Genomic DNA, 21,704 nt, shown 5'->3' on the forward strand with positions numbered 1-21,704 from the left:
TTATTGTTATGCTCATAGGTAAAGTGCTATATTACACCTCTACCTAACTAAACCAGAAATACTCTTCCTACTGCTTCTGCCATGAATGAAGATTTCTCAATGAGGGGCTTCTTTTGTGAATGACAGTAACAGCTTGTTTTGGTCTTGTGCTATGAGCTCCTTCTTCATAAACAGCCTCTGTGCTGAGTACTGTGTTTGGAATATGATACCCGTTAGTATATGATACTCATTAGTATAATCCTATAATAATCCTACGTAGGAGCAGCAATCCTTTGTGCTGTGTGAGTCATACGGTAGCTGGCCAGGGAGCAGTTGGAGATCCCCCAGGAGGAGATGGAAGGTCACGGAGGAGGAAAAGGTTCTATTTGCTGGATTTGCTGGATTCCAGTAGCCAGTTCCATTTTGGATCTGGTTCAAAGTTGGTAAAATACCCACATTCATTGAGCTCCGCGGCCAACGAATCCCTTATCGAATGTTACATTCACGATCTCTCTTTTGACCCCTTCTGAAACTACAGGCGTCTGCAAAGAAAAATGCAATATTTGCAGGAGGGTACTTACGAAAAAAGAGGACAAGTCCCTCGCTTAAATATTTATCCACCATCCATCATGTTAAAGTAAGAACTATTAGTATTATTTCCACTGTGTTGTCTTTACTTCTGCAGATGTAGCCCCCCGTTTTCCCTTACAGCAAAGAGAAAAATAAGTCAGGACAGGGTTAATGAATGTCACAGAGCAGTGACAAATATACACCCACCCTTTCAGCACAGTCGAATCTCAGTGGTTTAGGTACGATACTGAACAAACTACCACCAAACAAACTACCTAAAAAGATTCAATAAGGGATACGAAAGGATTCGGGTTGGATAAGCGGGTTTGGAACTGGATTCAGAGTCAGTAAAATAGAATAGAATCCGATCCCTAATTTTTTGTTGCCACCATGACCCTGACCAGAACAAGCAACTTGAAATGGATGGATGGATCAATGGAGAGAGAGCTGTATGGATAGATAAAAGTAGAACCAGATTGATTTAAAGTTAGAAGCATAAAACATTTGTTGCTGTCAGTGGTTACATTCGAGTCTCAGGAGAAGGATGGGGACATATCACTTCCAAAACAACTGAGATGAAAATGAGCTGTGTGGATCCAAACTGCTGCGCTGTGCAGACACAAGCCAGCACTGAGGACATCACACCGCAGGAATCAAGCATCAAGGTCAGGTATTTAGCAATTCAGATATGTCAAAAATCCTGACTTACTTTATGCCACGGGTAGCTGGAACAAAGCTTTTTGCCAAGGTATGGAAAATATAGAAAATAAAAACTGTTTGGTATTTTCCCAACTTCAGTTCACTTTATTTGCCACTTCATTGCTCAGAACTCACTACAACCCATGATTTACAGTAGACATATTAATCGAGCATAAGACGGCCCGTTCTCAAATGAACTCAAACTAACAGCTATGGAGGGCACTGTGTTAATTCTATACTACAAGCAGGAAATATCTGTCACCATGGATACTGATAGATGGCGTGCTCCTTCTGCTGTTGAGTTACTGAATATTATATACTGCTTAACCATAAATGTATAAAAAATGTAAAAAAAACAAAAAACAAAACAAATGAATGATGAATTGACCGATCTTACTTTTGTTATTCTTCCTTATTTTATTTTTCAACAGGTCAAGTGAGGAAGTACAGTATTACACTCAAATCTCTGTTTCCGTATAGACTCTAAGCAATGTAATATTAGCATATGTGCTAACAGAAGCCAGTTATGTATGCAGTTGTGGTACAAATGTTCTTAAAGCTGTGCTAATCAACATTTTATATAAACACTGGGTAAAATAACTCCATGTGAAAGCGGTCGCTTGTAGTGACAGACCCACAGCAAAATGTTCCCCTCAGCTCTACGGACCGTTTTAGCATCTATCAGCTCATTGTTTTGGTTTTATGTCCTGCAACTTTGCTGTTTTTGGTTCATTCTCACCGCTCAGTTGTTTCCAACATAAAAACTGAGAAGACACTGCAGCTTTAAGAGAACAAGATTATGTTAATATAAATAAAACAAATAAGAGTGTAAGCACACAAAGTGAAGTGCAATCCTGTGCACAGATGACAGGAAGGCCGACTTTGCTCATTGGTTTATGGCAGCATGTGGATTCCCTGCTACATCTGGCTTGCCTCTGTTGCCAGGATGGGAACGCCCGCCAAGACAGGAAAACCCCGCCACGGATGCAATTACACCATATCGATTCTGGTTGAAGGACAGCCTCTTTAATCACTACTACCCCCCTCCACCACCAGCACCACTCTGATATACCAACACACGCATGCACACACATAAACAAACAGTGATAAACTGCATTGTTTTCCTATCTATAATTTATTCTGTACTGCTGCATTGACCCCATTGCCCCACAGGGATCATTTAAGATTAATCTTATCTTAGAGTTGTCATACAGTAATGGAAAAGGTAGGCGGTAACACAGTGGGCAGGCCCAGGCTAATGCAACTATCTCCAGAGGAGTAGTTACTGATGACATTAGCCTGAAGGATGACAAGAAACACAGAGGCCATAAAGCCTACTTATGTGCCCTGCTAACTCACGGCTATCAGCCATGTTAACTTGGCCACATTCAGGGCTTACCCACTGTGTGAACGCATTTCCATTTCACTGAGACAAAGCAGGGCTATCAGCTTGCCTGGGCTCATCATTCTGGGCTCAAGACAATAGTGAGATGATACACCAGAGGAGAGACTGGAAAAAACACCTCATCCTCCTCCCATCCACAGTGTCCGGCGTGCACAAGCCTTTGTTTCAGTGTTCTTGAATGGCAGATAGAGCTGTGTGTGTGTGTGTGTGTGTGTGTGTGTGCTCGCTAAATATAGCTGGTGCCTCCTCAAACACAGCAGCTTTTTGTGTGAAGTCTTGGTCACTGCCTGCTGACAGAGATTTGAACTACAGATGGGTGAATGGAAAGGAATGATGGAATGATACAATAATGACTCACAGTTTAACAGAAGTTCCTCTGATTGAGAAGTAAAGTGACATGTCAGTGTGGTGACATTTCAGTAAGAGTCGTATCTGGTCCATCGCTGACCACTTGACAGACACAGGCAGCTACTACTAACTCCATTTCGAAGCAAAGGTATGTGGGTCAGGTTTGTTAAGTCGTACTAATACATTTCTTTTCAGCCGAACAGGCAGCCTGCTGCCGGACAGAGGCGATGAAAGCTACCAGAGTGAGCCAAAACAGCAAAGTTGCGGCCATAAAACCAAAACAATTGGCAAAAAGAGGTGAGAACGTTCTATAGAGTTGAGGGGAAGTGCAGACTCAGGTGATAATTCACTGTGGATTCATCACCATGAGCAACCCATTTCACATTACATGTAGTCATCTGATCAATTGTTAATATTAAAATATTGATTAGTACAGTTTTTAAACAACCTGCCACATCTGTTCTTTTAACTTTATTCAGGTTTAAGATACACAATAATATCTTATTTCTGTGAATCAAATCTAAATCTCAATGACAAAATTCTTAAATGTAAAAAACGATGATCACGAGAGAAATTAATTGGTACTAAATAAAGACTGGAGTGGACTATAGAATGAAACAATGAACTCTTGATGAATATTCATGAAAATAATAATCTCTTTTTAATCACATTTTGAAAGCCACCCTTAATAATAGATAACAGAACCATAATATAGAAATGAAAACCTTATTTGCTGAAGAATCTGATAATGATGTAAACAGAAAAGTCAAACTGACAGCCAGTGACGGTCTTGAAGATGATCTTTTTGAACTTCTCTCTCCAGTTGTCTTTTTTCATTCTACACACACCTGCTCTTGTCACTTTTCATGTGTCTGCGAGGGAAGACTGTCCGAAAGTGTGCTCTGTTATGCGGCCATCCGAACGATGATGGCAGGCTTTTCACCCCACCGTCGGCCATGGCCACTCATTACAACACATTTGCCTTTAGACATACACGTCGTATACACTCGTTCCCATACCTTGGCCTTTGGGGTTAGAGAACCCACTAACCATGACTGATTGTGATGAAACATTTTTATCTCCGCACAGATACGCATGAATCTGATTTATTAATCTGTGAGTGTTGATATATTTTATTTTGTGTTGAAATTGCCTTTTTGGCTCAGACCAACCTAGGTTTCCATATCCTTGAGTTCTGTTGGCCTCCTGTCAAAGCCAATGTGACTCCTCACTGCAAGTCACTTTCATTAAGTGCACCAGCAAAATAAAATATGTAAATGCATCTGTGTTCCTTTGCTGCTGTGGCTCTTTATCATTTTGAACACCAGCCTTGAGATATATGTGGATGAGAGTCTTAATTAACATGTGGTGGAATAAAATATCCCAACAGCCAACTGATGCCCCAGATAGCGGCTCTTCGTTACAGCATCGAGTACCTACATTGCCACTGCAGACAACAGAACACGTCCCTGAAATGATATATATATATTTTCATCTCAACATCATTGAAATAGCATAGAAAGTGATGCATATTGACCAGCTTTGAAATCCCCAGAAATCCCACAGTGGCTACTCTCAAGAATGAACTACATAACACAAAGTGGGTACTTGTGAATCCTTGAAATGGAGACAGCATATTAGTTTACTCTGTTTCTGAAGCATGTTGCATCATTAATATGTTGTAGGGACTGACACAGCAGACGTTAACAGGACAGACTATAGAAAAACAACAAACCTTGGGCTTAATTCATTCTGTCGTTTTGTCAGTTACTGTAGCCGGAAAATCAATCCGAATTTCCAAAGGGGAGGGAGCCTTGATAGAGACGAAGTGAGCTGACTGTGATAGGCTGTAACACCTATCAATCAAGCAAACACTGCTCAAAACCAAAACAGTCCTCTTTAGGCCTTAATATCTGCTTTATAGAACAATCATTTCCAAAATGGCCACTAGACACACTTATTAGGGGAGGTGAAATTAGCTGTTGAGATCATAATATTCTAATGGAAATAAACGTAGAAAAGGTTTCAGTCGTAGTCATCTGGACACCGTTTTCAGAATCAAGACGTTTTGGCTCCCATCCGGAAGTCATTCTCAATTGTCCGGATGGGAGCCGAAACGTCTTGATTCTGAAAACAGTGTCCAGATGACTACGACTGAAACCTTTTCTACGTTAGAACACTCCTGGACGAATGAGGGACTACACCGTCCTAATGGAAATAAAGTATCGACTTTGTGTTTCCAAACAAGTTGGAGACATTTTTGATTGATTCAATACAAAAAGTTTTCTTGGAGCCAGTATTCAGTGGCGCTTAGAGGAACTGCAGCTCAAGGCACGTTTGCATTAGCTTCAGCATTCAGCTGCTTGATTGGAACATGTTAGTTTTAAAGAACACTGTAAGCAGTAGGTAAAAAAGAAGATTGGAGTGATGGTCTTCATCACTATTTGGGTTACTGCGTGTACATTTTTCTGTTGATTGACATGTACTCAATCCCCAAAAAACTTTCATTACATTCAAGATATAAGCAAACTTCTAATATTGTATATTTCTATACAAAGTTTTCTATACAACAAAGTATAACATGTCATCTCTTATCATAACAGTCACTCTCCTTACAATGTAATCATCACCAGACTAATTGTCTGTCTATAGCATGCCATTAGTTGTACAGATGCCCAATAAGCATTAGAGTTGCAGAAGGTTTAGTTTAAGATTGCCTCCCTGCCTTGTTCAGCTCTGTGGTCTAAAAATGCTCAAACTGACGAGTTATACGAGTTATATGAGATACCTGGTACGCTCTTTTAGAATAATTCATTTAAGAAAGTTTCAGGCCTCTAGTTTACGGTGGTTAACTGGCAGAAATAATATCCTGATAATCCCAAAACATATTCGCGCTTGTCAACATCGCCATCAGTGTAAGAATATCTTAAAATGTCATAGTGATGTAAGAAATAACTTTAAATTAAAAAAATAAATAAATTACATTTGTTTTAATGACTCATAACCGGTTGATAGTGTTTCCCACCTGCACACTGCTTACATTTTTCATGCAGTCCTAATGAATTTGCATCTACGGTCAGTTTCTTGACAGAGAAATATAATGGGCATAATCAATAACAAATTTCCTAACAGGCTAGTAGTTATTTTGTAATGGCATAGGAGGGCTGCACCTAATGATTACTTTTTTATCGATTATTATTACTTATTATTACTTGATTAATATAACAATTAATTTACTCAAAATAAATATCAAAAACATGTCTCATTAATGGGAGAATGTGCGCACCTGTAAGTGAACTCTGAGCCCTGCGTACGCACATTTTGGAGACGCAGATGCTGAGGTGGCAAATCGAAGATTGTATAATGACTCACACATTTCATTTTTTCGTCTTCCTCTCGCTGCTGTTGCCATGATTGACCGTAAGCAGGCTTTGCATTGACCATTTATGGCTGAATGTGGGCGTGTAGAGGGCGAGATATGAGGCTGATATTCCAGGTGGACTGTGATTTATAAAGCTAAAGTTGCCTGCAGATGTGCGTACACACGGTTTTATAAATCTGAAATTTTTTTGGTGCACGCCTTTTTCAGCTTTTCCCCCGCGATTCCATTTTCATAACAGCAGGTGAGCATGTGCGACTGTCAGTAGACCGCACAGGAAGGGTAGAGCGAGGGGAGATTGCGGGCGAGGTTTTAATGCTGCAGCTTGTCCTCCGGAGGAATCAATGCTTTGACCGGGTGCAGCCATACTTTATTGCGACGCGTCTACAGACATTTCGGTAATCGATGATGACGATTACGTCGATGAATCGTCCCAGCCCTAGCCGTAGGTGATATTCCATTATTTGTAAGATGATGAAGCAAGTTTCTCTCCTCAGATTTCTGTCCAGAAGCTGCCAGTAAATCAGATTTGTTGGTCTGGAGGTGATGGATCTCAGTGGTCAACTGAGATTTCACCAATTTCAAATTAAGTTCTGTTAAACTGTAACATACTGCACCATTGTAAAACTACAGGCAGTTGTTTTGCTTCACAAACTGGACCGTGACCCAGCAAGATGAATCAACTATTTTTACATATCCATCACTGTGTCACTGCTAATAATGCTTTACATATTGTTCCTATGTGTATCTGTATCTCTAACTCCAAAGACGCCTCACAGTTCAAACTCAGTGACCAGTGTCAGCCAGCCAGCCTCTTCTTCAAGAAGGAAGGAGGTTTCTGAGGTCCAGCAGACTTCTTGTTCTGGCCAGTTAGTGACTCAGCCAGGCCTTCTACCTCTTGATTAGTATAGCCGGCCATTGAACTTTGATTGGGATTCTGGAGAATAGAAAGTGCCGACATATAAATGACTAAATTGGCTGGCTTCCCAGCAGTTATGGCTTCAGGAGAGTGCACAGTCACTCAGGAGAATGGCTGTGACGAGGCCAGCTCCTTACCTCAGCCTCCAACCTACCAAATTCTCTCCTCACCAGTCCTGGCAGCCGCTACCCTGGCTCATCTTTAAAAACACTGTCACATAAGGCTGTGAAACCTGAGCCAGGAGTGCAGCATTATAATGAAAATACTTCACAAAACGGAGTAACTTTTCACTTTGTTACAATGCAAAAGTGCTGGTGGCAATTTTCTCATTCTGTCTCCCTAAAGACAAGCGCTGCTCTGAGGATTCATTACAGCTTCTGGATACACCATGAAGCTGGAAAAGCATCAGAATGAGTTCTCATCACTTAAGTCTGATTTGATGTTGTGTTTCTTTCAAAGTTGGAATTTAAAACTTCTCTACTGGTGGTACACAATTCCAGCCTCGCTGCTTTTCTTTTACAGTGCAGTTAATTTACTGCTCTGGTGGTCCAGGTAGGATAAAACACAGAAACATAGACACAAATAGGATTTCATTTGCCATTTGCCAATGCTGAAGATCAAAACATACAAAACAAGTCTAAAGCCATCAGCTAGCAACTGTGAGGTGCAAAAACGAGCCAAATGCTAACCTCAACATACTAACAAGCACACAATCACAATGCTAACATGCTGATGTTAAGCAGGTATAATGTTTACTATGTTCGCTGTCTTAGTTTAGGATATTAGCATGTTAACATTAGCACTTAGTGCAGTATTTGGTGATAAACCAAAGTATTGGACACATTGAAAATCATCACCAAAGTCATTAAGATGCCTCCTCTCTGAACCATGAATGTCTGTACAAAATTGCATGGCAATCCATCAAGGTTATTGAGATATTTCAATCTGGAACAAAGTGGTGTACCGACCAACAATGCCATCCATAGAGCCATGCCGCAAGCATGGTTAAATATTAAAACTTATTTTGATGGCCATTAGGATGTGGTGCTTACGGTGAGAAATCATGTCTCATGTTGAGATTTTACATAACAGTGTCCACGTGAAATCAGCTTAACAATATGGCATTAACTGGAGGTCTAATTGGGAATTCACTGCTGGCTCATTAGCACAAGTGTCACTTAAGCAAACACCTTCATTTTGTAGGCACTCGATATGAATCATACTGTGTACCATTGACTCCGTCTCTGGGAAAATGCATCTGAATAAAAGCATTGTGTCTGCTGTCACAGGCCCTTATGCGGGTCTAACACTGGAGTGGGGCTCTCTGTCCGGACCTCTCCTTCCAAGAACCAGCACAGCCGGTACTGAAGCTTTGGTGGCTGATGGATCTCAGTTGTCAACTGAAATTTTACAGATTTCAAATTAAGTTCTGTTAACATACTACACCATTTTAAAACTACAGGCAGTTGTTTTGCTTTGTGATGATTGCACATGAATGCTTTCCACGAGAAAGTGTGCGAAAGTGCACCCTTATACCCTCTGAAATGACATGTGTCCCACACAAATGCTTACTGAGCCTTGCCAGGCCACAATGAAAGAAGCAAAAATTATGGGCAGGCATTGCAAAGCTACAGATTTGATAGAAACCGCAAGACAAGACCTACAAGACCAAATAAAATAAAATAAAAGAAGTGGTCTAAACACAGAGAATGATAAGCTTTGCTTGCAGCTATTTCTTGCCTATACTGAAGCAAGCTCTGCCAAAAAGAGCCTTTGTTACTTCTCAGTTAAGAGGACACTACTCTAGATTTGGCCCTGTATCCTGACAACACTTATCCTCTCTCAAACACACGACACCCTGTTACTCCCTCCTTCCTTATTCTCTCCCTGTCTTTTTTCTAACAGCCTAGCCTGCTGTCTTCCCAAGGAGCTGCATATGGTCCTGCAGAAAGCCTCGCTACGCGTCCACGAGACGCTGCCACAGATGGTAAATGGCCTGTCCCTGTCTCTCTTTCCCGTCCTCCCCACAGTGCCCACATTCCATCCCTCTGGGCTTGGAAAATACGAGCGTGTTGCAAATTTGCCTGAAGTGGGACGACATATTGTAGGGTGAAAAATGCTGCAGCAGAGCATCCTGTCCATTAGACCAGTAAACATCAGCACCCATTTCACCACCACAACAGAAATGCTACCTATTAGCACAGAGGGGATTGGTGGTAGTGGTGGGGGTGTTCAGGCAGAAGGCAACATTGAGACTTTGTTGCAAAAACTGCAGATAAAGCTAAACACACACACACACAGCTTTCTCCCTTTTCCCGCTACTTCCTTCCTATCCCCAGTCTCTCGTCACATCCTTACCAGTGAGAGGCACAGAGACTCAGGTGGGCCATCCACTTTCAAGCTGTCATGCTAGCAGGAGAGCTCATCATCACCCACCGACCCCCCCCACCCAAACAAAAACTACAACACACACACTCGTACACACTCCATGCATGCACGTATCTACAATCCGTATCTGCCCTAAATGCCCATGCCGACATGCCTGCACATCTGCACATCGTCTCATACACTATCATGTGTGTGTGTGGTAGCCTATGTCTGGGGAATACTATTCCCGCTCAACCACACACACACACACGCGCGCGTTAACAGAAGCGATGTATCTGAAGCAAGGGAAGAAGGGGGTGTGTGTAATGACAAGGGACGCAGGACAAAATAAGCACCAATGTCAGTCTTCCTCTTACCTTCCAGGAGGAAACAGCTCACCTGGATGCCTCTGAAGAGCAGACAGAACGCATTCAGGCCAACCTCTCTCTCTGCAAACCAGCTCAAAACATCTCCCTCCCTCTCTCTCCTCCCTCTCTTCCGCTCCCTTCACAAGCTGGAAAGGATGAGATTGTACTATAAGCAGAGGGGGGAGTGAAATCTGAGGCGGCGGAGGGTTTAAGGAGGCTGCGTTGTTTCTGGCCGACAGCTTCGAGAGACTGTGAGCTCGTGGCTCATCGGGGATGGGGGGGCGGGGGTGGGGGTGGGGGTGTGATGCAGCAGATGGGAGGAAAAAAAGTCTGGCCGCGAGTACATCCTGAAACCCTAGAGGACCCCCGCTCGGCTGAGATGGTACAGCCCGGAGGAGTTTAAGGAAGCAAACTGTCTGCAGCAGCAGCTAGCAGCTTCCAGCTACAGTGATGCAGCCACGGCAGGAATGTGTGTGAATCTGAGCTGAGCTGAGCTAAGTGAAGATGAGCTGTTTTTGTCTGCCTCACTGGGCTGCAGCACCTCAGATCAAATGTGAAACCTGGGTGTCTGGCCAGTCCAGAGACAGCATAACCAAAAGTGCAGCCAGATATCTTCATTGAACCCTCCTCATCATCCGTAACCTCACTTTGGAATAACGGCATGTTCTTTAGCAGTAAAAATGTGTTTTTCCCAAATACGGCAGGAGGGAGGAGTAAGTACCTTGCATCACCTCTTTAGCATCTTGCTCATGACCGTCGAGCATCTCCAAGAGAAACACACTCTGATTTACACTGTAGGCTATAAAAGATTAAATTAATACCACATAATACATTTCACTGCCTCGAGTAGTAGAGCAGAATCATAATATACAAAATGTTCTGTCACAAGTCAACTTAGGCTCATTGCCTCAATCTGATAATCATTTGATTTATATATAAATATAGATCAAATGACTGTCAGAAACTAAGTTATGTACTAAAACTTAACAATAACAATGTATTGGCTTTAACAATGGTATAATAAAGTACTTTACAGTACACACAACCACTAATAAACTCCACCACAAGTTCTACTGACATGCACACACTGACACACTGTGCTAGCCTATTGACGCTGTTTATCTCAGTGTTGTCTAAATGAACTATACATTTGATGTTAGACTTTTGTTTTAAACTTTTCATTAAATAATAGAGATTTCATATCAGCTCTAAAAGAGTAATGAAACACTGTCCGCTCCTCCTGCATATATTTTGAAAATCAACCATAGTGGGATTGTGAAGAAGGGGGGAAGAAGGGAGTGTCAGGGGTCATGGTTCTGCTTGCTAATACTACGGGGAGTGGCCATGGATATATTTTGAGGAGCGCGTACTGGACTTCATCACGGTGCCTATTCACTCGATTGAAATTTGCTCGCAGAGTGCATATGCCAAAAAGTTGTTTTTTCCCCTTGCCTTTGATTTTGTGTTCTGCAGCTCACTGCACATGCACAGTAGTGTCTCTTTCCCTGGCCGCGACCCTCACTGGCCCTCACTGGGTTTTTTCTTCCAGTTGCTTAGAATTGATTGGAAATAATTAGTGAGGGAAGACTCACTAATTACTGCTCTGAATTTCGGTTCAAAAGAGAAATTCAGAGCAGCAGAGTGGTGAGGATGCCATGACTCAGTTGTTGTACTGATGGAATTAGTGCTGTGGAAATGGACATCATACTGAATTTACCACGACAGCTATTAGAGTACAGGTAATTCCACCCAACCTAAATGGTCTCTACCTGGTCTTTATTAGCAATTGGCCTTTACTGGTTTGAATACAGGCTTTTATTTGAGAATTTAGTGTATTTAGTGTTTATCAGGGTTATCTAGGTAAAAGCAATACTCACTGACATTTTAATTTAAACAAATATCTGTTGTGCTCCTGATCCCACAACACACACATCCCTCATGATCCCACTTATGGCCAGTTCATTGCCTCTCCTTCCTCACCACCACTTGTCTCCGATCAGAAAGTAACTTGGAGAAAGTGGGGACAGAAAAAACACAGAGGTAAACACTATGAAAGTCTGGATCCATTACAGATGAACTGAAATATCTTCACCTAGCGGTCCTAACCACCACGAGGTGAAGATAGATGAATGTATGAATAAATATGCGAGAGTAATAGTTCAAAAGCCCCACAGCACAGAGTGCTTAGAGACAGGAAAAAAGAGGTGACTTAATGATGATAATTACAAATATAGCTGGTTGTGGGAGCAGTGTGTGTGTCACAATGTGTATTTTGCGTACATCTGTTCCCTCAATTCATCAGTATTGTCAGTCCACACAGAGGAGAAGCTGCCTCCCAAGTCATGTCACGCCCCGTCACGCTACAAAATACAAATCATCAGATAGAGGAGATTTTTCCTTTGTTCACATTCTCACTCAGTCTTCCTCTCCCCCTGTTTTTCCTGGCTCCCTCTTTCTCTCTGTCATGGATGACCTTGACTGACAGGCTTGTTGCTACAGGAACCACACCATGCCTACTGTGTTGTAGTGAGGCAGGAAGGTGTGAAATTCACAATAAGATGGCTCGGGATGGATCTAAACCAAAGTCCATTTCAAGCCACAGCAGACAGCAATCAGTTCAAACCATGAAAACTGCAGAGGAGATTATTTGCATTTTAACAGGATTTAACGCTGTAAACATATACACACTCACACACACACACACACACACACACCCATACATACACACACAGCGTTTTAAATGTGTGCAAGCGAGTTGCAGAATAGTGGGGGGGGGGGCGCCTGTAGGTTATTCATTATTCAGCGTTGCACACAAATGCCCTCCCAACTCTGGTCCGGAAGCAGATGAAACACACACACACACACACACACACACACACACACACACACACATATTCATACATAAACATGCTGTATACAGGCCACTGGGGTGACTGGGGGGTCCATCAGGGGGTAAGAGGTGAGACGGGGCAGAGAGACAGTGAACAGCCAGTGAGCAGAGAATGAGAATGGGAGCCAGACAGAAGGGTTCCAGTACATACGGAGACAAACAGGGTCTGAAATACTCACTCAAAGAACACAATTACAGGCAGAAATAATACATTTGTTTCACATACTGTATATATACTGCACAACCCACTGTAGTTTAGTATGTGTAAGGAGGGCTACCAACTCCAAATGTGAAATATATTATGGCAACAGTGTACCTGCAGCTTTGTGGCAACACTAAATGTTTGTCCCTTTCCTGTTTCAGCATGACAACGCTCCCATGCACACAGCCAGGTCAAGAAATGCTTTTCTGAAATGACAGAATTGAGTCCTGACCTCAACCCCATCCAACATCTTTGGAATTAACTGGAAGGCAGACTGCGAGCCAGACCTTATCAAGCCCAAAATCTGCTGAGATCAAAGTCTGAAACCAGCAGAGTGGTGGCTGATATAGCAGCACATTAATGCCCATGGTTTTGGAATGACAGACATGTTCATTGTAATGTTTGGGTGTCTGCATACTTTTGGCCAGTCCAGAGATAGCATAACCAAAAGTGCAGCCAGATATCTTCATTGAACCCTCCTCATCATCCGTAACCTCACTTTGGAATAACGGCATGTTCTTTAGCAGTAAAAATGTGTTTTTCCCAAATACGGCAGGAGGGAGGAGTAAGTACCTTGCATCACCTCTTTAGCATCTTGCTCATGACCGTCGAGCATCTCCAAGAGAAACACACTCTGATTTACACTGTAGGCTATAAAAGATTAAATTAATACCACATAATACATTTCACTGCCTCGAGTAGTAGAGCAGAATCATAATATACAAAATGTTCTGTCACAAGTCAACTTAGGCTCATTGCCTCAATCTGATAATCATTTGATTTATATATAAATATAGATCAAATGACTGTCAGAAACTACGCTATGTACTAAAACTTAACAATAACAATGTATTGGCTTTAACAATGGTATAATAAAGTACTTTACAGTACACACAACCACTAATAAACTCCACCACAAGTTCTACTGACATGCACACACTGACACACTGTGCTAGCCTATTGACGCTGTTTATCTCGGTGTTGTCTAAATGAACTATACATTTGATGTTAGACTTTTGTTTTAAACTTTTCATTAAATAATAGAGATTTCATATCAGCTCTAAAAGAGTAATGAAACACTGTCCGCTCCTCCTGCATATATTTTGAAAATCAACCATAGTGGGATTGTGAAGAAGGGGGGAAGAAGGGAGTGTCAGGGGTCATGGTTCTGCTTGCTAATACTACGGGAGTGGCCATGGATATATTTTGAGGAGTGCGTACTGGACTTCATCACGGTGCCTATTCACTCGATTGAAATTTGCTCGCAGAGTGCATATGCCAAAAAATTGTTTTTTCCCCTTGCCTTTGATTTTGTGTTCTGCAGCTCACTGCACATGCACAGTAGTGTCTCTTTCCTGGCCGCGACCCTCACTGGCCCTCACTGGGTTTTTCTTCCAGTTGCTTAGAATTGATTGGAAATAATTAGTGAGGGAAGACTCACTAATTACTGCTCTGAATTTCGGTTCAAAAGAGAAATTCAGAGCAGCAGAGTGGTGAGGATGCCATGACTCAGTTGTTGTACTGATGGAATTAGTGCTGTGGAAATGGACATCATACTGAATTTACCACGACAGCTATTAGAGTACAGGTAATTCCACCCAACCTAAATGGTCTCTACCTGGTCTTTATTAGCAATTGGCCTTTACTGGTTTGAATACAGGCTTTTATTTGAGAATTTAGTGTATTTAGTGTTTATCAGGGTTATCTAGGTAAAAGCAATACTCACTGACATTTTAATTTAAACAAATATCTGTTGTGCTCCTGATCCCACAACACACACATCCCTCATGATCCCACTTATGGCCAGTTCATTGCCTCTCCTTCCTCACCACCACTTGTCTCCGATCAGAAAGTAACTTGGAGAAAGTGGGGACAGAAAAAACACAGAGGTAAACACTATGAAAGTCTGGATCCATTACAGATGAACTGAAATATCTTCACCTAGCGGTCCTAACCACCACGAGGTGAAGATAGATGAATGTATGAATAAATATCGAGAGTAATAGTTCAAAGCCCCACAGCACAGAGTGCTTAGAGACAGGAAAAAGAGGTGACTTAATGATGATAATTACAAATATAGCTGGTTGTGGGAGCAGTGTGTGTGTCACAATGTGTATTTTGCGTACATCTGTTCCCTCAATTCATCAGTATTGTCAGTCCACACAGAGGAGAAGCTGCCTCCCAAGTCATGTCACGCCCCGTCACGCTACAAAATACAAATCATCAGATAGAGGAGATTTTTCCTTTGTTCACATTCTCACTCAGTCTTCCTCTCCCCCTGTTTTTCCTGGCTCCCTCTTTCTCTCTGTCATGGATGACCTTGACTGACAGGCTTGTTGCTACAGGAACCACACCATGCCTACTGTGTTGTAGTGAGGCAGGAAGGTGTGAAATTCACAATAAGATGGCTCGGGATGGATCTAAACCAAAGTCCATTTCCAAGCCACAGCAGACAGCAATCAGTTCAAACCATGAAAACTGCAGAGGAGATTATTTGCATTTTAACAGGATTTAACGCTGTAAACATATACACACTCACACACACACACACACACACACACCCATACATACACACACAGCGTTTTAAATGTGTGCAAGCGAGTTAGTTGCAGAATAGTGGGGCGCCTGTAGGTTATTCATTATTCAGCGTTGCACACAAATGCCCTCCCAACTCTGGTCCGGAAGCAGATGAAACACACACACACACACACACACACACACACACACACACACATATTCATACATAAACATGCTGTATACAGGCCACTGGGGTGACTGGGGGGTCCATCAGGGGGTAAGAGGTGAGACGGGGCAGAGAGACAGTGAACAGCCAGTGAGCAGAGAATGAGAATGGGAGCCAGACAGAAGGGTTCCAGTACATACGGAGACAAACAGGGTCTGAAATACTCACTCAAAGAACACAATTACAGGCAGAAATAATACATTTGTTTCACATACTGTATATATACTGCACAACCCACTGTAGTTTAGTATGTGTAAGGAGGGCTACCAACTCCAAATGTGAAATATATTATGGCAACAGTGTACCTGCAGCTTTGTGGCAACACTAAATGTTTGTCCCTTTCCTGTTTCAGCATGACAACGCTCCCATGCACACAGCCAGGTCAAGAAATGCTTTTCTGAAATGACAGAATTGAGTCCTGACCTCAACCCCATCCAACATCTTTGGAATTAACTGGAAGGCAGACTGCGAGCCAGACCTTATCAAGCCCAAAATCTGCTGAGATCAAAGTCTGAAACCAGCAGAGTGGTGGCTGATATAGCAGCACATTAATGCCCATGGTTTTGGAATGACAGACATGTTCATTGTAATGTTTGGGTGTCTGCATACTTTTGGCCAGTCCAGAGATAGCATAACCAAAAGTGCAGCCAGATATCTTCATTGAACCCTCCTCATCATCCGTAACCTCACTTTGGAATAACGGCATGTTCTTTAGCAGTAAAAATGTGTTTTTCCCAAATACGGCAGGAGGAGGAGTAAGTACCTTGCATCACCTCTTTAGCATCTTGCTCATGACCGTCGAGCATCTCCAAGAGAAACACACTCTGATTTACACTGTAGGCTATAAAAGATTAAATTAATACCACATAATACATTTCACTGCCTCGAGTAGTAGAGCAGAATCATAATATACAAAATGTTCTGTCACAAGTCAACTTAGGCTCATTGCCTCAATCTGATAATCATTTGATTTATATATAAATATAGATCAAATGACTGTCAGAAACTACGCTATGTACTAAAACTTAACAATAACAATGTATTGGCTTTAACAATGGTATAATAAAGTACTTTACAGTACACACAACCACTAATAAACTCCACCACAAGTTCTACTGACATGCACACACTGACACACTGTGCTAGCCTATTGACGCTGTTTTTCTCGGTGTTGTCTAAATGAACTATACATTTGATGTTAGACTTTTGTTTTAAACTTTTCATTAAATAATAGAGATTTCATATCAGCTCTAAAAGAGTAATGAAACACTGTCCGCTCCTCCTGCATATATTTTGAAAATCAACCATAGTGGGATTGTGAAGAAGGGGGGAAGAAGGGAGTGTCAGGGGTCATGGTTCTGCTTGCTAATACTACGGGGAGTGGCCATGGATATATTTTGAGGAGCGCGTACTGGACTTCATCACGGTGCCTATTCATTCGATTTTTTTGCTTTTCTGAAATGACAGAATTGAGTCCTGACCTCAACCCCATCCAACATCTTTGGAATTAACTGGAAGGTAGACTGCGAGCCAGACCTTATCAAGCCCAAAATCTGCTGAGATCAAAGTCTGAAACCAGCAGAGTGGTGGCTGATATAGCAGCACATTAATGCCCATGGTTTTGGAATGACAGACATGTTCATTGTAATGTTTGGGTGTCTGCATACTTTTGGCCAAGAAGTGCATGATATCAATTACAAATAGAAAATGAAATGTAATATATAATCCAACTATTAAAGAAAATTAAAATAAAAGTATTTGTTCTTTGCTTAAAAGGTTAATAGTTTGACATATTTGGAAATGCACTCATTCACTTTCTTGCTGCGAGAAGATGTAGCAAATTTGAAGCAGGAGCCAGCAGCCGGTTAGCTTTGCTTAGCATAAAGACTGGACACAGGGGAAACAGCTAGCCTGGCCCAGTCAAGAAATAGTCCTGCAAATAGCCCCGTGCTGTAAAACTGCAATTGTCATTTTTACTCTTCGATTAAACAAACAAGATATAACGTGTTAATTAGTGAGCTTTAGAGGTTCTGGTAGGTGGATTTTGTTACCTTTGGTCAGAGCCAGGCTGTTTCCCCCCATTTCCAGTCTTAATGCTAAGCTCTTAAAAATCAACATGCAGAGACTTGAAACTGAACATGGTTCAGCGGCCAGCTGGTGTTTTATTCTTGCTATACTTCATTATTATAATAAAAGGTTTTCTTGACTTTTCTGACTGCAAATACCAATAGTGACATCTGTGAACATCATTTAACATGTGTATGGAATCAGGTCCTATATCTATGTAATCAAAGCATATTCTTCCACACAACAGACACTTCTGACTTGCATAGTTTATTAGCATTGTTAGCAATGTTACACCAACAATGTTTGATTCAACTGGCTCAAAGTCAGAGTGATGCACAAAGTGTGCAAACAGTCAAAAGCCACAGACCGCACACTGTCCAACCACTGAGATGTTGTCTCATTAAACAGTGGTCAGCATTGGCAGGAGACTCATACTGATGTATACATCAAAGGCTAATTGCAGTGGAATCCGGTCCGTGATGGTTGGTTAACCCAGAGCTCAGATGTGGAGCAGACACATGTTGGAAAAGTGTCATGTTTTTCGTGCTAAGATGCAAATAGGAGAGAAAAGATGCAAGCAGAGACATGTCATCAACTTGCATCATCCATCTGCGCCACTCATGTTTAGAAAAAGTGTGTGGACCTGTTCGTGGGCAGGGAACAGAGTGTAACGTGGACAGCCAATTTTGCAAAGTGAGTTTGAGGTAAACTAGTTGGGTTTTTTTTTAGCAAAAACATGCTAACTCGCCAGTGAATTCTGCGTCATTTCATGTCGACTGGTTGGTGTAGTCTTGGCTCGTAGCAGCTGACACATTGTGAGAACTAGTCAGAATTTTGACGCACGCTGTCTTTGTTTGCCAAAGCTCTACATCAGATGTAAGTGCGCGAGTCTCACAAGCGATCTAAGACCACTGTTTTGGATCCATTTCTCTCTATCTCACGATTGTTAACTTTCGCCTGGGATAGCACAAAATCACACAGCGTAAAAGGAGTATCTTTCAGTCTCTCGCTCTCAAATCGGATTTTTGGCATGAAGGAAAGGTTGCTGTAGAATATAGAGGTGGACGACTCTAATTATATGCACTTTTAATACTGACAAAAAATCTTTTTGCAGCACCAGAAGAATAAAATGCTCCCTTGAATTTCCTTGTTTTGTAAAAGTAAACAACTGCAGTTATTTTTATCCCATATCTACAATCACACTATAAAAATCACAAGCATCTGCATCTCTATTCCTGCAACACAAAAATATCATGCAACCAGCCTCCTGCAGACAGCAGCACCAAAAACTCTTCTGGCTGCGATGTCCCTCCTGACGCTCATTAAGGCTGCCGGTGTGAATGAGGAGCACTGGACGGGGACACGTCGAGTGTTTTCACTCTGTGTTCACACTCAAGTGACAAGTAACTTTACATCCTTTAACAGTAAAATGAACAACAGACCAGTGAAGTCACTGCTAGCTCTTCGGTCACACAGGGCTTGTGTGCAGTGGATTCTTTCTTTCAGCTGTAAACAGACCTACATCAGCCTTATAACAGGTTCCATTCAGCTGAGTCACATGATCATAGAGGCTAACTCCTGATCCACATCCATCACCTCAAATAACTGATGAATTTCTCTGACCTTGATATCCAAATATTATTCTACTGTCAAATCCACCTGTGGGCCCAAACACGTGCTACACAGCCCGAGCTCTAAGCAACCCATCCTCTGAGTGGAGATTAAAAAAGATTTTAAGACACCAAACATGTAATGCTTATTTACTGGACACATTGTATAAACTTTTCCATTTAATGTAGTGATGCAGCCGAATAAAAATGTATATGGGTTGGACATTTTCACTCAGAATAGCCTCATTCACACGGAATTTTCTTTTCGTGGGCAGGTCGGGTGATTTTAATATTACATGTGCCGGTCAAAGATTTGAATCTCGTCCAGAGCACATATCCATGGGATTATTCTCCCCATACCCTGGTACATTACAGGAGTAAACTCTTAACAATTACAAATTTACATTCTTATCCACAGCAGTATTTTTCTTTATTGTATAGACTCAGGACTGCGTGGGCGTGTACAGATCGTGCCGGATTCACATTTCTCTCACTCTCCTATCAGTTTGTTGCTGCACCAGGTGAGACCTTTTCCACTGATACTTTTACATGTCAGAGCAGGAAAAGTGCAGGTGTAGCTAATGACAATAACGATTGCTCAGTCATAGTAAGTCATGCACAATACCAGGACGATGGAGCTGGCTGATGTAACTGAAATGGAGTCGTTATTAATGTTATAAACTATGCCTGTGCTTTTTCCTGCTCTGAAATGTCAGAATGTCTGCCATAAAAATGTGTACCAGTAGGCCTAATCATAGCAGCAGGTCTATGAGGAGTTTGGTGAGATCATGTAATTTCCAGTATAGCTGTGGCCAACCTTAACCTAAGCAGAGGTCTAATCAGCAAGAATTAGTGGAAGCACCTGTGGGAGAGACACCTTAGTTGTATCCAAAATCACGCCTCGTTCACTCATTCCCTACTTCCAATATAAGAGACATTTAGTGGTTTACTTTACAGCGAGCAGCAAATTGAGTTTTTGGTCACTGATGAATCATCATCATTTTGCATCGTTCCTGACAGGTGTAGCGTCGCACAACTGTAATTTTTGCATCTAGGAGAAGGTAGTGTACATGCCATTTACACTGCTGTTTTAGTTTGCATTGTGGGAATCTTTACAGTCACTATACAGTGCGTAAATTTCACTGTATATTTCGTGAACAGCCTATGTATTTTAAAACAGTATCTTTGTGTTTTTGCAAATGAAGAGCACAAAGCTGAGCGAGCAGTTTGAGTTCTGTGTGACGATAAAACAAGTGGCAAAGGTCTTTGATAACCTGACTGATGCCAACATACAGTCCTACTTCGAGAGCAAGATGACAACAAAAAAAGAAAAACAATTGAGAAAAAAAACGGAATCTTATCAACAACAGGTAAACATTCTGACTTGGCTGGTCTGGATCACATTCACTAAGTGATTAAATGTGTAGTGGACTACATGGATTCATGGATCATGGAGAACCACCTCCTGCAATCTGGCAATGGCTCAAATGCCATCCAGAACAATAAGTTTAGTTACACATGCCCAGGGTAAATATATATACATATATATTTTACTACCCACCTCCCCCTGGAATTTTAATCCTGTTGGAATAGGGTTTATGAGTGTAATATAACTTCAATGTCATGGTGTAAAAAGTAGATATAGTAGATAGTAGAATAGATATATATTGTATGTGACAATGTGAAAAAAGTTATTTTACTACTTTGTAGCTCCTTCAGAGGAAATTCATGGGGAAAATCGTGTCACATGAACAGCAGCTGTATGCTCACACTTACAGTAGGAAGCTCCTCACTGAGTCAACCCTTTTGTTTGGTCAACACGGTCAGACAGAAACTGCCAGAGAAGCTGGATATCATTACAGGAGGTAACCCTGAACTGGAAAAGTCCAGAGAGAGATCAGAGAGGCGGGGTCCGCCTCGGGTAGCTATTAAAATGAGCCCAGTATGTTCCCACTCAGAGCTGAATAACACCTCACGCTGCCTGCACGGTATAATTGGCTGTACACTCTGCGTGGGCACAGGCACACTAAGTTGTGAAACGTCAGATTCCTTAAAGAGTGTGTAACAGAAGCTACAGAGAATATGTATGAGTGAGTTTCGGCCTGCTGCTGACTTTGACTCCTCCTTGTCAATAAAAAAAAAAAAAAAAAAAAAGCCC

The 21,704-nt window shown here is 41.8% G+C and overlaps 1 protein-coding gene and 1 long non-coding RNA gene across 4 annotated transcripts in view; one reads left to right on the plus strand and one right to left on the minus strand.

The window, feature by feature from the left end:
• The window catches only part of cdk14 (cyclin-dependent kinase 14), a 196,794-nt gene that overhangs the window by 132,733 nt on the left and 42,357 nt on the right, over positions 1–21,704 (minus strand). Inside the window, exon 1 of one of the 3 annotated variants that reach the window (XM_044208671.1) lies at positions 10,066–10,251. The exons of 1 other annotated variant lie outside the window; for it this stretch is intronic. The gene's annotated coding sequence lies outside the window, so the exon portion shown is untranslated. Of the gene's footprint in view, positions 1–10,043; positions 10,252–21,704 lie in introns of those variants that run through there. One more of the 3 variants, XM_044208670.1, reaches the window with a different exon arrangement.
• Positions 10,511–16,588, plus strand: LOC122881914. Its single transcript, XR_006379258.1, has 3 exons — positions 10,511–10,747; positions 13,288–13,691; positions 16,222–16,588. It is a non-coding gene; the product is annotated as an uncharacterized LOC122881914 (long non-coding RNA).

Source organism: Siniperca chuatsi, linkage group LG9 (genome assembly GCF_020085105.1).
Source record: "Siniperca chuatsi isolate FFG_IHB_CAS linkage group LG9, ASM2008510v1, whole genome shotgun sequence".
In the NCBI taxonomy this organism is placed as follows: domain Eukaryota; kingdom Metazoa; phylum Chordata; class Actinopteri; order Centrarchiformes; family Sinipercidae; genus Siniperca; species Siniperca chuatsi.